We start from the raw sequence: 16,137 nt of genomic DNA, 5'->3' as shown, positions 1-16,137 counted from the left end.
AATTGAAAGGAAACAAAAAATAGAGAAAAAGAAGGAGGAAGACAGAGTAGCCAGAAAGATGATGAGATGCTAGGATGCTCCACAGGTGGCAGAGCCCGTGAGAAATGTGTGGTGGGTTTTGGGGACGGGGTGAAGTGGGAAGGCCTTTAGGAAGCAGAGTGTGGCGCTACTTTGCCACTTTTCTAAGTGGGAGAGAAAAAAAGAATGAGAGCATGGCCCTAGGTATTGGTCGTGCAGTGTGCTCAGAACCATATCAGGATGTCTTTCCTGTCCTGTCTAATGCTCTGTGTGGCAGGTTTGAACTGCCCAGGGAAGAGACTCCGCCCTCTCTTCCCCTGTGCCCCGCTCCCCACCGCCACATGATGCATGAAGGAGGGCCCTGGAGGCTGAGGCCATGTTGGGGCTCTAAGCTCCGGCCTAACCCAGTGAAGTCTCAGGGGAGACCCTGAACCATAAGGCAGGATTAGTGTTTCCAGTCACATGGATCTAGATGTTAAGGAAGCGAGGGAGCTCCAGCTGACAGGTGGGGAACCAGACTTACTCCACCAAACGATTAGACCAGATGCCACTTCATTTCCAGATCTCGCTGCCAGAGATACTAGAAAAGCCCTTAGGTAAAACAAAGTGAGGAATCAGAGGAGGACACAAATCCACCAAGTGAAGAATCCACACACCTGCAGCAATGACACTAATGCTTTGAAGGAGGCAGATTCCTCAGACTTGTCACATATTTATTTGCAGGTTCAGTCTCTAGAGATTCCGGAGTCTGGGATCTGGGATGGGGTGAAGGGAGGCGTGGTTTAGCCACAGCCTGCCCTGTACTGCTGAATTCTCCTGCGTGTTCTCAAGTGCTTGCAAATGAAAGGTCATCTGGGCCTTGACCAGTCATGGGGCCTGTGGACGGTGAGCAGCCTGGCAAAGTCAGAGGTCTATGGGGTGGGGGTAGTGGGGCTCCATGGGCAGGTTTGCCCATGCCTGAGCACCAATTCCTTACTCTAACACAGGCACACCGCAGAGATATTGCAGGTTCGGTTCCAGACTACCACAATAAAGCAAATATCACAATAAAGCAAATATCACAATAAAGTAAGTCGCACGATTTTTTTGGTGTTCCAGTGCATATAAGTTATGTCTACACTATACTGTTGTCTATTAAGTGAGCAATAGTATTATGTCTAAAAAACAATGTACATACCTTAATTAAAAATACTTTATTGATAAAAAATGTTAACGATCATCAGAATCTTCAGTTGTCATATCATTTTTGCTGGTGGAGGGTTGTCCTTCAGTGTGGATGGCTGCTGACTGATCTGGGTGGTGGTTACTGAAGATTAGGAGGACAGTGGCAATTTCTTAAAGGACAAAAACAATGAAGTTTGTTACATCAATTGACTCTTCCTTTCAAAAAAGATTTCTCTGTAGCATGCAATATTTGACAACATTTTATCCACAGCAGAACTTTTTTCAAAATTGGAGTCAATCCTCTTAATCCCTGCTCCTGCTTTATCAACTAAGTTTATGTGATATTCTAAATACTTTGTTGTCATTTCAATGATGTTCATAGCATCTGCACCAGTAGATTCCATCTCAAGAAACCACTTTCTTTGCATATCTGTCAGAAGCAACTCCTCATCTGCTGAAGTTTTATCATAAAATTGCAACGATTCAATGTTCTCTTCAGGCTCCACTTGTCATTTTATGTTTCTGCCTCTTCTGCATTTACTTCATGCACTGAAGTCTGAAGCCCTCAAAGTCATCCATGAGAGTTGGAACACACGTCTTCCAAACTCCTGTTAATGTTGCTATTTTGACTGCCTCCTATGAATCACAAATGTTCTTAATGGCATCTATAAGGGGAAATCCTTTCCAGGAAGGTTTCAATTTATTTTTCTCAGATTCTTCAAAGGAATCACTGTCTATGACCACTAAAACTTTTTAAAAATTATTTATTAAATAATAAGACTTGAAAGTTGAAATTACTCCTTGAACCAAGGGCTGAGAATGGATGATGTGTTAACAGGCATGAAAACAACATCAATTGTACATCTCTTTATACATCTCCATCAGAGTTTTTGGGTGACCAGGTCCATTGGCAATGAACAGTCATATTTTGAAAGGAATCTTTTCTCCTGAGCAGTAGGTCTCAACATTGGGCTTAAAATATTCAGTAACCCATGTTGTAAACAAATGTGCTGTCATCCAGGCTTTGTTGTTCCACTGATAGAGCACAGGGAGAGATTTAGCATCATGCTTAATGGACCTAGGATTTTGTTGATGGTAAGGGAGGAGCATTGGCTTCAACTTAAAGTCCCAGCTCCACTAGCCCCTAGTAAGAGAGTCAGCCTGTGCTTTGCCATGGAAGTCAGGCATTGACTTTTCTTCTTCTTCTTTTTTAATTATTTTGAGATGGAGTCTCACTCTGTTGCCCAGGCTGGAGTGCAGTGGCATGATCTCAGCTCACTGCAACCTCTGCCTCCCAGGTTCAAGCAATTCTCCTGTCTCTGCCTCCTGAGCAGCTGGGACTACAGGCACATGCCACTATGCCTGGCTAAGTTTTGTATTTTTAGTAGAGATGGGGTTTCACCATTTTAGTCAGGCTGGTCTTGAACTCCTGACCTTGTGATCCACTCACCTCGGACTCCCAAAGTGCTGCGATTACAAGAGTGAGCCACCGCGCCCAGCCGACTTTTCCTTATCTGTGAAAGCCTTGGATGGCAACTTCTTCCAAGAGTAGGCTGTTTCATCTTCATTGAAAATCTGTTGTTTAGTGTAGCTATGTTCATCAGTCATCTTAGCTAGGTCTTCTGGATAACTTGCTGCAGCTTCTCCATCAGCACTTGCTGCTTCACCTTGCACTTTTATGTTATGGAGATGGCTTCTTTCCTTAAGCCTTATGAACCAACCTCTGCTAGGTTCCAACTTTTCTTCTGCAGCTTCCTCGGCTCTCTCAGCCTTCATAGACTTGAAAGAGGATTAGGCTCTGGATTAGGCTTTGGCTTAAGGGAATGTTGTGGCTGATTTGATCTTCCATCCAGACCACTCACACTTTCTCTATGTCAGCAATAAGGCTGTTTCACTTTCTTATGATTCACGTGTTCACTGGAGTAGCACTTTTCATTTCCTTCAAGAATTTTACCTTTGCATTCACAATTTGGCTGTTTGCTATGAGAGGTCTAGTTTTCAGCCTCTCTTGGCTTTTGACATGCCTTCCTCACACGCTTCATCTTTTCTAGCTTTTGATTGAAAGTGAGAGACTGTGACTCATTTTTCCACTTGAATACTTAGAGGCCATTGTAGGGTTATTAATTGGCCTAATTTCCATATTCATGTGTTTCAAGGAATAGGAAGGCCCAAGGAGAGGGACAGAGACAGGGATTGGTCAGTAGGAGCAGTCAGAACACAGACGACATTTATCGACTTCACTGTGGGCATGGTTCATGGTACCCCAAAATAATTACAATAGTGACATTAAAGATCCCTGATCACAGATCACTGTAACAGATGTAATAATAATGACTAAGTTGGAAATATTGTGAGAATTACCAAAATGTGACAACAGAGACACTGAGTACAACCTGTTGGAAAAATAGCTCTGATAGACTTGCTGTATACAGGATTGCCACAAGCTCCAATTTGTACAGTTGCAACATCTGCTGAGCACAATCAAGTGAGTTCAGTAATATGAGGTGTGCCTGTAAATAGCATGAAGTCCCCTAGTTTCTCTTCCCTCACCTGCAGGAGCCTTTAAACCTGAGACCTGAGTTGGGTATTGTCCGCTGGTCTCCAGCATTCTCACCTCTTTCTATGGCGTCTTCCTGGACTGTAACAGTAGGGAAGATAAAAATGATGTTTTTCAAACTCCCTTGCAGCTATTGCTCTGACAGTACACTTCGTTCTGCCAATCAGATGCCATCAAGCCGAGATGTGAAGCGGAAGTGAGGCAGAGGCTCCCTTCCTGTTGTTTGGCGCAGTTTTCTGTGAGAGAGCAGAGGTGGGAGATGTGGGGCTCTGTGCCCCAGTGTTTCTGCATCCAAGCTCTAGTCTTGTTGAAGGTGAGAAAAGCAGCTGTGACGGCTTTAGGACCCTAGCGCCTGGCTTCTGATCCCCGGACCACAGCTAAGGGGCTGTGTTCTTGAAAAGAGTGATGATCTCCTGATTTTCCCTGTCCTGGCTGTGTCAGAGGGAGCAGCTCTCTCAGTGGGTTGGTTCTGTGGTATTTGGAGAGACATTCTTGGAGGCCCAAGCAAGAGTCTGCTGCTCTGGTCCTTCCAGTGCTTATTTATTTATTACTTTATTTTATTTTATTTTATTTTAAGTTCTGGGATACGTGTGCATAATGTGCAGGTTTTTTACATAGATATACATGAGCCATGGTGGTTTGCTGCACCTATCAACACGTTGTCTAGATTTTAAACCCTGCATACGTTAGGTATTTGTACTAATGCTCTCCCTCCCTTTGCCCCCCACCCCCTGACAGGCCCCATATGATGTTCCTATCCCTGTGTCCATGTGTTCTCATTGTTCAACTACAACTTATAAGTGAGAACATATGGTGTTTGGTTTTCTGTTCCTGTGTTAGTTTGCTAAGAATGATGGTTTCCAGCTTCATCCATGTCCCTGCAAAGGACATGGACTTGTTCTTTTTTATGGCTGCGTAGTATTCCTTTTTTAAAAAAAAATCCTTGTATTAAATGCTTTCTGTTGAAAATAGCTACACTGGGCTGGGCACAGTGGCTCAGGCCTGTAATTCCAGCACTTTGGGAGGCCAAGGTGGGCAGATCACCTGAGGTCAGCAGTTCGAGACCAGCCTGGCCAATATGATGAAACCCCATCTCTAATAAAAATACAAAAATTAACCAGGTATGGTGGTGCATGCCTGTAATCCCAGCTACTCAGGGGGATTAGGCAGGAGAATTGCTTGAACCTGGGAGTTGGAGTTTGCAGTGAGTCAAGATCCTGCCACTGTACTTCAGCCTGGGCAATAGATCAATACTCTGTCAAGAAAAAGAAAAGAAGGAAAGGCGGTGAAACCCTGTCTCTACTAAAAAATACAAAAATCTAGCCGGGCGAGGTGGCGGGCGCCTGTAGTCCCAGCTACTCGGGAGGCTGAGGCAGGAGAATGGCGTGAACCTGGGAGGCGGAGCTTGCAGTGAGCTGACATCCGGCCACTACACTCCAGCCTGGGCGACAGAGCGAGACTCCGTCTCAAAAAAACAAACAAACAAACAAAAAAAACAAAAAAAAGAAGGAAAGGAAAGGAAAGGAAAGTAGAAAAGAAAAGAAAAAAAAAAGGGCTATACTGGATTCTATTTCCCACTAACTGACAACCAGAGGAGTTGTTAAGAACCGTGGAACTAATACCCTAGATTTAGAACAACAGAAAGTTCACAACACACAAACAGCCACAAAGGAGGTAGAGTGGGCTCCTTTCCCAGTCAGCACTTCCTCCTCTATGAGAGCTAAGTGTCTCCTCTGGGCCCTAACCACGTTCCTCTCTCCCAAGCTGGGCTGGGACTAGGGTGAGGCAAAGGTGCCTAGGCAGGAAATGCAAGGAGGCCCTCACCCTCAGGGCTGTGCGAATGCATGCTAAGCCCTGAGAGTCAGTGCCTCTGTAAATTTTGTATCCTAAGTACTTCACTTGCCTCACCCCAGTCCTGGCCTCCTCAAAAATCTGACCTAGGTGGACCTAGTTGGCCTCAACGTTGAGTGCAGAGAACTCTTGGCCTCTGCTCATGCTCTGGCTCACAGCCCATTCTGTAAGTAGCTCCTCTGGAGGGCTCTCAAGTCTGCCCTGCACCTCACACTGTGCCTATGTGAGGCCGCAGCTCCCAAAGGCTCTCTGCATTCCCTCTGCTGTGTCATCCCTATCCTACTGCCAGGAGGGAGGACCTTTTGTCCCGAGCTTAAAACGGGTCCCCACTAGCTATGCCAACACGACATTTCCAGGTAACATCAGACACCCCCAGGGGAATAGCAGCTTGGGGCATTGTTCTATGAGCTCTTCGTGCCCAGTGTCCAATCATCAGGCTGTGTGAACAGAAAAGTGCAGTATGCAAAACAAGGGAGGGGAGAGTTCTGCTCCACCCCAACTCGTCAAACACACCTGGAGAGGCTCCACTTCCAAGGGGCTGGAATCCTTGAAGGAAGAACAATTGGCAAACAGCTAATCAACATACAGGTGTTGCCCAATTTTAATAGAAAGTAGGGAAGTGCAAATGAAAGCAGCAGAGCAGAAAGGTACTTTTTGCACTTATCAGATTGTCAGCAGTTAGAACTGCTGGGCACAGTGGCTCATGCCTGCAATTCTAGCACTGTGGGAGGCCAAAGTGGGCGGACTGCTTGAGCCCAGGAGTTTAAGATCAACCTGGGCAACAGAATGAGACCCTGTCTTTACGAAAAGAAAAAAAAGAAAAAAGAAAAAAATTAAATCAAAAAAGGAAAAAAATTAGAAGCATGAATGATTCAGTAGCAAGGTCTAGAGCTGGGTGCTGTCTCATCTCTCAGTACCCTGAACACCTTGGCTGAGGGAAGACAGAGAAGGCAATGCCAAGAGTAGTGTCAGTGCTTCTATAAAGGAAGGAAGTGAAAATACGTTCTCTCTCTATATTTCAAAATGGCCGCATGCCTAGCAAGAGGCAGATAGCAAAGCTGTGGCATTCCCTTCCATCCTGTTCACAGTCACTTCTTATCTGCCTTGAAGGTTCACTGGGGGAGCTCGAGGGAGCAGCTGCTGAGGCAGGCCATGCACAGAAGGAGATTTCAGCCTTAGAACCTACTCAGATGAGCACACTGCTCTGCTTGCATGGGCTCTGAAGATATCCCAATCTGGGTTTCCAGGAAGCTCTGGGCACTACTAGAAACACATCTGGAGTGGGGACAGAGGAAGGCAGCCTGTAATAGCCTACATAGCCGTGGACTGTGAGCTTGCCTGACCTGTTATTACCTGACGGAAGTGTAGCCCCAGCTGCTAGGTGCCGGCAGGGGTGCTGGGGTGGTGCAGGGTAAGGGGAGATGTGAAGAGGGGGAGAGGGGAGCTCTTTATGACAGGGAAATATGTGCACCTCCAGGAAGTTTTGTGAGTGCCAGGTGCAATCATGATTAGTAAAAACACACTGGCAACTCCTGGACAAGAATTACCACATATGCACTACTAAGGGAGAAGGAAAGTTAGGAAGGGGGCCATGTCTCTTTGGGGAGGTGGCACAATGTGGCTATTTTAGTGAGAAAATAAGTCTTACCTTGGTCTCAGTCTTGCGATGTGACCTGAACTTATTTGCTTAACCACTCTGAGTTCCAGTGTGCACACTGGAACGTGCTGGCATTCTTACTTAGAATGTGAAAGTCAAAATAAGAGTATGTAAAAAGATATGCTGAGATGTTTCCACTGTTACACAAATGAAAGGGTTGGGTGTTATGTCCTCATCTCCTGTCTGGCTCTTCCCTCTCTACCTCCAGCTTAATCTTCTCCTGCTCCACCTCACTCTGTCCTCAGCCTCACTGGCCTTTATTAGGTTCTAGAAAGAGTTATCCTATTTCCTGCCTCAGAGCCTTAACACATGCTGTTCCCTGTTCTTGTAACACTCTTCTCTTTTTAAATTGTTATTATTTAATTTTTGAGATGAGATCCACTCTGTCACCCAGGCTGGAGTGCAATGGTGCAATCTCAGCTCACTGCATCTGCCACTTCCTGGGCTCAAGCAATTCTTCCACCTCAGCCTCCCAAGTAGCTGGGATTACAGGTGTGCACCACCACACCTGGCTAATTTTTTTGTGTTTTTGGTAGAGATGGTGTTTCCTCATGTTGTCCAGGCTGGTCTCAAACTCCTGAGCTCAAGTAATCCACATGCCTCAGCTTTCCAAAGTGCTGGGATTACAGATGTAAGTCACTGTGCTCAGCTTTCTTCTCTTTACGTCTGGTTAGAAGAGCTCATCCCCCAGAGCTGAGCCCGGGCATCACCTCCCCAGGGAAGTCTTCCATGATTTTCCTGATTAGGTCAACTTTTATTTGCACTCATATGAGCAAAAGTACATCCTTCTCATTGTACTCATCTCAACTGTAGTTTTACATGTATTTGTATGATAAGGTGATGATTACCTGTCTCACTAGAGGCTTGTTGTGTGGATCATCAGGCAGCTGTATTGAAAAACTCCCATAGAGAGGAACATAAGCCCTTAGTAAGCTCCAACTCACCAGCCATGTGAATGAGCCACCTTGGAAAAGGATCTTCCACCCTGGTCAAGCCTGCAGATGACTGCAGCTTGAGCTGATATATGTCTGCAATCTCATGCGACATCCTGAAATAGAACTACCCAGCCAAGCCACTCCTGGATCCCTGACCCACAGTAACATAAGAGAGAATAAATGATTACTATTGTTTTAAGTCACCAAGTTTTAGGGTATTTACTATACAGCAGTAGAAATAGTGCAGATTTAGGTGCCTGGAAATGTGGTATTGCCATAAGAAATGTGGGAGTGGCCTCAGCACTGGATTTGGGCAGAAGGTGGGAGGAGATGACGGTGCATGATAGGTTAAAGGGACTTCAAGAGACTTCACTTCAAGAGAAGCCTGATGGCTGTGATAAGGATGCAACAAGAGCTTAAAAGAAGTGAGGAGGGTCAAGTACTCATGCCTGTAATCCCAACACTTTGGGAGGCTAAGCTGGGAGGATCACATGGGGCCTAGAGTTTAAGACAAGCCTGGACAACATAATGAGACCCCATCTCTACAACAAATTTTTAAAAAATTAGTGGAGCATGGTGGTGTGCACCTGTAGTCCTAGTTACTTAGGAGGCTGAGGCACTTGAGCCCAGGAATTCAAGGTTACAGTGATCATGCCACTGCATTTCAGCCTGGGTGCCAAGTGAGACTCTATCTCCAAAAAAATAAAAATAAGAGTAAAACACTTGAGAGAAGAGGTTCTTTGTTATGTAATGGTAAAAAGTTTAGAAATGCTGTCACTTATGATAACCTGGAAAATAGCAAGAGGTCCTAATGAACTGGGTGATCCAACAAATGAGGGTTCCAGGCAGTGTTGAATAAACATAGAGTATCATTTCTGGGCAGTGGTAGGAGTGAGTCAATCAAGAAATGATTAACATCTGCTCTGCTGGATTTCAAAATTGCTATAGGCCAGTGACTTCCATATGCCTCTTGCTTTCCCCATTTTTGAATGAGGAAAGGGAATCTAGAGTAATGCCTGTCTGCCATTGCAAGTTGGGTATGTGGGGGTGCAGATAATCTATCTCTTTGGTTTGTAGTTTTAGGATGGAGAGGAACTATACTCTAGGAGCTGTACTTGAGAAACCATCATAGGACCTTCATTTATGCCAGGACCTGATTTAAGTAATAAGATACTGTACCTCAAGCTGATGTTGTCATTGAAGAACTTTTTGGGCATGTTGAAAGGCTTGGGAGTCTGATAATTTTAATTTAAGAGAGATGTGAATTACAGAGGGCAAGAAGGGAAGGCAGACCATGACTGCAAGTATCTGAGAGAGTCCCCAATGAGCCTGATATCATGGTACCCATTCTCTGTGTAGTTAGTTCCTTCCCACATGATTAGTGCTTTGTGACCAATAGAATTCTGTGGAAATGACAGGGTGTGTGACTTCTTAGACCAGGTGATAAAAAGCCTTGCAACTTTTGCATTGGTCTCTTGGATTGCACACTCTGGGAGAAGTCAGCCACCATGTCAGGGGGACACTCAGGCAGCCTGTGGAGAGGCCCACATGAGAGGAACTAGGACCTCCTGCCAATATCCACAATCAACTTGCCAGCCATGCAAGTGAACCACGTTGGAAATGGACCTTTCAACTCCTGTCAGTGCTTCAGGGACTGCACCCCTGGCCAACATCTTGACTGCTACCTTGTGAGAGATTCTGATCTAGTGCTTGCATGAGGTAGTAAGTGATTATTGTTGTTTTGAACAATTATTTTTGGAGGCAATTTGTCATGCAGCAATAGATAACTAATACAGCCAATCCTCTCTTCTCTGGCCTGCCTTTTCCTGGGTAAACTCTCTTGCTTTTGAATTTATATTCAATTTGTGAGCAGGACCAGGATGAAGATGAGGAGATGGGGAGCCTAGGGCCTCCTTCAATTTTGTGCCTGAGGTGTCTTGCTTGTTTCACCCTTGCCCCAGTCCTGTGTCTGGTTTCTGCATGGTGTGCTAAAAGGTCAGTCCCTAGTGATCTCGCCCTTAACCTCACCGCCTGGTGATCTCGCCCTTAACCTCACCGCCTGACTACTGCCAGCCCCCTGTGCCTGACTTGGCTTCCTGTGGAGTCAGGTAGACAACCCCTGTAGTCCTTTAAGACTGCAGGCAATAAAAAAGGAGGAGCGGGCTGGGCACCACCAAGTGGGGGCAGTTCTCATAGAATTCTGGAACCCAACAGGTCTTCACATTGGCCCTGAGATGAGTAGAGAGGTCTTTAGTGGTGGAGTACATCAGGTGGTTGTGACATCGTGACCTTAGGGTGCAAACAGTCCTCAGCGGTGCAGGGCAGTTCCAGAGGGGGCCACGAGAGAATGGCCTCCCTCAAGGTAGAGATTGGAGCCCATGTGGGACATTCATATATAAAAGCAGAAGGAAAATAACACTAGTAACACGTTGAGTGACTCCTCCAAGCCAGCCACTGGCTTTACCTCATCCAATTCTCCCGACAGTCCAATGCATGATATACTCATCATCCCTTAACCCCAGTTTCAAAAATCCAAAAAGTGGTAGGGTGCAGTGGCTCATGATCTCGGCACTTTGAGCAACAAAGTGAGACCCCCATCCTGGGAGGCTGAGGCAGGAGCATCGCTTGAGCCCAAGAGTTTGAGGTTGCAGTGAGCCATAATCATGCTACTGCACTCCAGCCTGTGTGACAGAGCAAGACCCTGTCTCTAAAAATAACTCCAAAAGCTCTGACAACCAAAAGATTTTTATAACTCACTTGGTGGCAAGTCCTGGACTGAACTGATGTGAGACTATTTATGGTCTTAATTATGCCATTTACTGTAAATATCTATAAGTTTCCCTACAAAAATATTAATGCATTTGATTACAGGGTGTTCCCCAGAACCCACTGAGTGCTCCATAATATAGTGTTATGCACCATATAACTTTTCTAAAACCCAGCATTTCTGAATGTTGAAACATCTGGTCTGAAGATAAAGTACAGTGGGCGTCTCAGTCTATTTTCTGCTTCTATAACAGAATATCTGAAACTGAGCAATTTACAATGAATAGAAATGTATTTGACTCATGATTCTAGAGGTTTGGAAGTCCAAGAGAATGGTGCTGACCTCTGCTGAGGGCCATCGTGCTGCATCATTCCATGGTGGGAGGCAGAAGGGCAAGTGAGCATGTGAACCAGAGACAGGATGGGAACTGCCCACTCCAATGACAATTAATCCGCTTCTGCCATAATGGCATTAATCCATTCATGAGGGCAGGGCCCGAATGGCCTAACCACCTCTTAAAAGACCCACCTCTTAATATCATCAGTTAAATTCCAGCATGAATTTTCGAGGGGACATTCAAACCATAGCAGTGAGACTGTATTATTATTTTTCCCTTTTTACACATAAGAAAAACTGAAGTTTCATGAAAAGTGATGACATTTTCTAATTGCACAGTGACAGCCTTTTTCTTACTCCTGTTCAGAGGAGAATTGTGTCACAATACTGAGACTCTGTTACCTACCGACCGTCCCTACCCCGATCACAAGTTCCTGATGGGATGTGGCCCCTGAGATCTTTCTAGACCCCTTTCAGTTATTTTTATAATAAACTTCCAAATGCTTCCCGTGTTTTGGATATTGATTGTTTCTGGACAAGTGGCAATCAGAGATTTATCCACAGAATCTCCCTGGAGTTTAAGGAAGCCTTTTGTACTGCCAATGTGTTCATGTGACTAAAATAGAATAAACTCTTGGGGGTTTCTTTTCATTGCCCATTTCCGTGCTGACCCTCCTTTACTGCAAACCCTTGCTTACCTTGTGCCCTTGCCAGAACTTCCCTCTGATCTCATTCTCATTTAGTAATTAATTCACTCAACAAACACTGATGGAGTCCCTGCTGCTGCCCACAATGTGGTGGGAGAGGTTTTATGATTTATTAGGAGAGCATTGGTTTGACAGACAAAAGATTAAGGTCCTTGTTCTGTAAGAGTTCAGACAAGGCCTTTTTTTTTCGATCTGGACCTCAGTTTAACCTTAACCAAATGTGAAGTAAGAAGATAATTGAGAGGATGCAAAAACCATCATCACAAAGTATTGAAACCTAATACAAACAGGACTGAACAATAAAGAGTGTGGGCCTTGGCACAGTCTGCCCAGGGTGCTGGCTGTGCAGTTCTCTTGATTCAGTCCTCCTCTGGGTATACTTTTAATTTTCAGGGTGGCTTATCTCATGATCACAAAATGGTTGCCAGCAGTGTCTGCAATCACATGCTTTACGGCCAGAGTGGGAGAGGTGGAGCTATTTCAGGCATTAGGCTCAGTTTCCAAACTGGTTGCTCTTGGAGCCTACACTGGTTCCAGGGGTTCAGAGCCTAATCTGGAGAAGTTAGCAAATATTTTGATCATCAATCCTGGAAAGAGTGTTATTTCTAATAATCATCACACAAAAGTCCAGATTTCAAGCTAATTGGCTTAAGCCGGAGTTACCTGAACAAATCCCATGGCAGGAGGCTTAGGATTGCCCCATTTGGCTTGGAACTATTAGTCCTACTCCAAGAACTGGGGTTGAGGTCAGTCAGTTTTGCTCAAATTGCATGCTCACTACAGATGGGTGGGAGTGTTGAGGTTTTGGGATTGCATAGAGGGATGCAACCAAAATGTGCTCCACTAACTCTAAGTTCCCTTCTCACTCTTTCTTTGTTTCTACGTTTTGACACCCGCATACGTGATGTTGCAAAGGATACCCCCATCTTAACATTTTTTCCCCACTCATTTACTTTAGCCTAGTCACACTGTCTGGGGATTCTAAGATCAACTTCTAATCTTCCAAGAATGTTCCTCTAAATCTGAAGGCAAAGAGAAGTGGAAACCGAGATCTGGTGCACTGCTGGTTTGCGGTGTCAGCATGGGCTAGGCAGGAAGAAGATTTCTGGGGGCAAAACCTCTGCACATCTGCAGGGCTTCCCCTTTGCTGGCACTCAGATGGCACTGAATACAGGAATTTTCATCAGTTTTTCAAAATATAGCAGTAATAAGTGGAGTGTTAAAAACTCAAAAGGCTACATGAAACATACTCTTCCCCACCTAATACCTCCAATTCCCAATTCCCAGAGTGAACCACCATCATCTACATTTCGTGTATGCTCCCAGTTACGTTCTGTACGTATACTAAAATATATAAACAGTATTTACATAGGTATGTGTATATATACAACCAAAGCCTCCTTCTTCAATATATAGAGATTATAGTACAAATGTTTGTTGAATGAATAAATGAGTGACTAACAGTAACTAGGGGGCTCTGACTGTGAAAGGCTCTCATCTATGCCCCCAACGACTGTCAGTCAGGAAAACAGAGCTCACACAAGTTGTTTGAACAGAGAGATTTTAATGTAGAGAATTGAGTAAACAAAAATTGGAGGCACTGAAAGACAGAAAGTGGCCATTGAGGACTTACAGAGATACTAACTGCCAAAAAGCAGCTGAACCTTTAGGGCAGAGGAACAAAGAAAGAGATTGGGGTTGTTAGAACCTGGAAGCTTGGAGAAGAAACAGCAGAACCAGGACCTAAAACTCAGAGAAGCCAGTGCTGGCTGATTGGTCCTGATGTTGCTGGACATGCCATGGTGGGTTCTGAGGGTGTGGCCAAAAGCGGGTGAACTGGAATTCGCTGCTGGTGGAGTGATGCGGCCAGGAGTAAGCAACAAATGGGAGAGATGGGGTCTCTCCTTCTGCCTGTCTTTATCCCTCCAAGAGTCAATGGGAGGGGGCCTAGTAAGGAGAAGCTGGCGAAGGGGAAATGTGGTTTGCAGGATTTCATCTCCAGGAGCACAAAGTAGAGAACAGAAGGGCGAATTTGGGGCTGAGGGACAAGAATTTAATAACCAGTGCACCTTGTTTTTATTCGTTTGGAGCTTTTGTACAAATTAGAAAAAAGTATACCCTCTGGGCAGAATTGGCCCTGGGTCAGGGTGCATGGTGTCGTGGTAGAGAAAGGTGCTGCACCATACTTGGGCATAAGGTGGACAGGAGAATATGGGCTGGGTTTTAGCCCCCAACTATCCTTTTCACCAGGTGTGTTTGTATAGGGTACAATCTGGTGCAGTCGTATGTAATGGCCCTGCATCTGTCCAGCTATAGGCATTGTAGTGCAATTGGTTACATGTGGGCATCACACACACACACGCACACACACCACGGAAGCACTTTCTTTTCTTCTTTGGGAGCAGGGCTTTGGGATGGTATATCAATCAGGAGGCCTCTGTGATCCCTGCTGTGTCAACTCACTGGGTACCGGCCCCTTCTCAACACCAGGACCCGGGGTCTGAAAACTCACTGGGTACCGGCCCCTTCTCAACACCAGGACCCGGGGTCTGACTTGTACAAATGTGCGTCTACAGGCAAAGCATTGACAACATAAACATAATTTTCTCAGTAAATCTAGGATGGGAAGCTGTTTCTGAGGGGGCTGTGGTGAACAAAGATGGGAATTAGGCCTTTTTAGACAGTAGGCATTCAAGAAGTTTGAATGGCTATTTCAGAATGCTTCATAACAGAGTTTTCAAATTGGATGGGAGTCTAGAAATGACCTGGTGGTAGTGATTGTGGTGATAAGAATAGTTGTCTTACACTCAGTTCTCTGGATCCAAACTGAGACAGAGGTGGTGTGAGAAGCTGGTGGGTGCTAAGTGAGAAATCACCTACGAGGAGGTGAGGAGGCAGAGAGGGCAGAGGGAGAAGCTGAGAGACGTGCAGCTGCACCAGAGGCCCTGGCTGTTCCAGGAACCTCTGGAACAAGGATAGCCCTTTAGGGTAGTCTCCAATTTAGGTCAGAAGACTGGGCTGTGTGTCTACACATCAGCCTTTCATTGGCTGTGGCCCCTTGGGAGGAGGCATGGCCTCGGAAGGGGAGCAGGTTTCTGGTGAGTAATAACTATGACCTTCCCATCGGCTGGAAGATTGGGGTCTTGGATCTGAAGAAGGGATATGGGGAGCACACCACAGCATCCACTACAATAGCAATGAGGGTGTCAATAGCTACCACCTGGCCATCACCTACACCAAGCTAGATGCTTCACCCATAAACCTGGTTCTCTCCAAGTCTCCACCATCTGAGTGAGTGGTATTAACCTCCAACTCCACTTCTCAAAACAAAATCACCAGAGCCCTCCTTGATTCTCCCCTTTTCTTCTCTCACAATCTGTCAGTAGGAATTATTGGTTCTAGCTCCAAAATACATTCTGAATCTGTCCACTCCTCTCCATTTCCATCCCTCTGGCCCAAGCCATCAAGTCCTCCATGGCCAACTATAACAGCTTCCTAACACACCTCTCTCTTTCCACCCAGGTTGCCTAGACAGCCACTCTCCATACTGCTGCCAGAAATAACACTCAAAATAATGCTCTTTTTAATTAAAAAACAAAACTCTTCAATTGCTTTTGTTGCATTTAAGGTTCAAACTTCTAACCACGGAGTGGAAGGCCCCACACAATTAGCCCTGTCTTCTTCACCAACTTCCATTTTTCTCTGGTCCACCATGTTCTAGCTGCATGGTCTCTCTCTTCATTCCTTGTACATGTCAAGCTTACTCTTGTCCCAGAGCCTGTGTCTTGGTTGTTCCCTCTGCCTGGAATGGCCTTCCCTAGAACCTGCCTTGGCTGATTCTTCTTGCTATTCAAACCTCAGCTCCCACCTCCTGCTTTAGGCCTCCCCTGACCACTCTAATTAAATTCCTACTGGAGACGTCAGTCCACCTGGTTTCAGGGGCCAGGCCTTCCTCTTGCAGCCTAGGGGCGCTTTGTAGACTGTTCAAAGCTCCCTTTGCACAACTCAATCTGGCAGTGGAGTCTTACTTTCTATTTTCGTGATCTCAGGGATGTCTAGAGACCTCGTTGGCCTGGCTACAGCACATCCTAACCGGGCATTGAGTTGGAGGAACTCAGGAGGGTATAATCTGGCCTAGCTCCTCC

The 16,137-nt window shown here is 45.5% G+C and overlaps 1 long non-coding RNA gene across 1 annotated transcript in view; it reads left to right on the top strand.

Moving 5' to 3' along the window:
* Positions 1-15,600, top strand: part of LOC139364127 (uncharacterized) — a 101,165-nt gene extending 85,565 nt beyond the window's left edge. The window contains exons 6-7 of the long non-coding RNA XR_011625420.1: positions 3,907-4,052; positions 15,515-15,600. This is a non-coding gene — a long non-coding RNA (uncharacterized lncRNA). The remainder of the gene's footprint in view (positions 1-3,906; positions 4,053-15,514) is intronic.
* The last annotated feature ends 537 nt before the right edge of the window (positions 15,601-16,137 follow it).

The sequence above is a fragment of the Macaca nemestrina genome, chromosome 7, assembly GCF_043159975.1.
Source record: "Macaca nemestrina isolate mMacNem1 chromosome 7, mMacNem.hap1, whole genome shotgun sequence".
NCBI lineage: Eukaryota > Metazoa > Chordata > Mammalia > Primates > Cercopithecidae > Macaca > Macaca nemestrina.
This window is presented reverse-complemented; position numbering and strand designations above follow the sequence as displayed.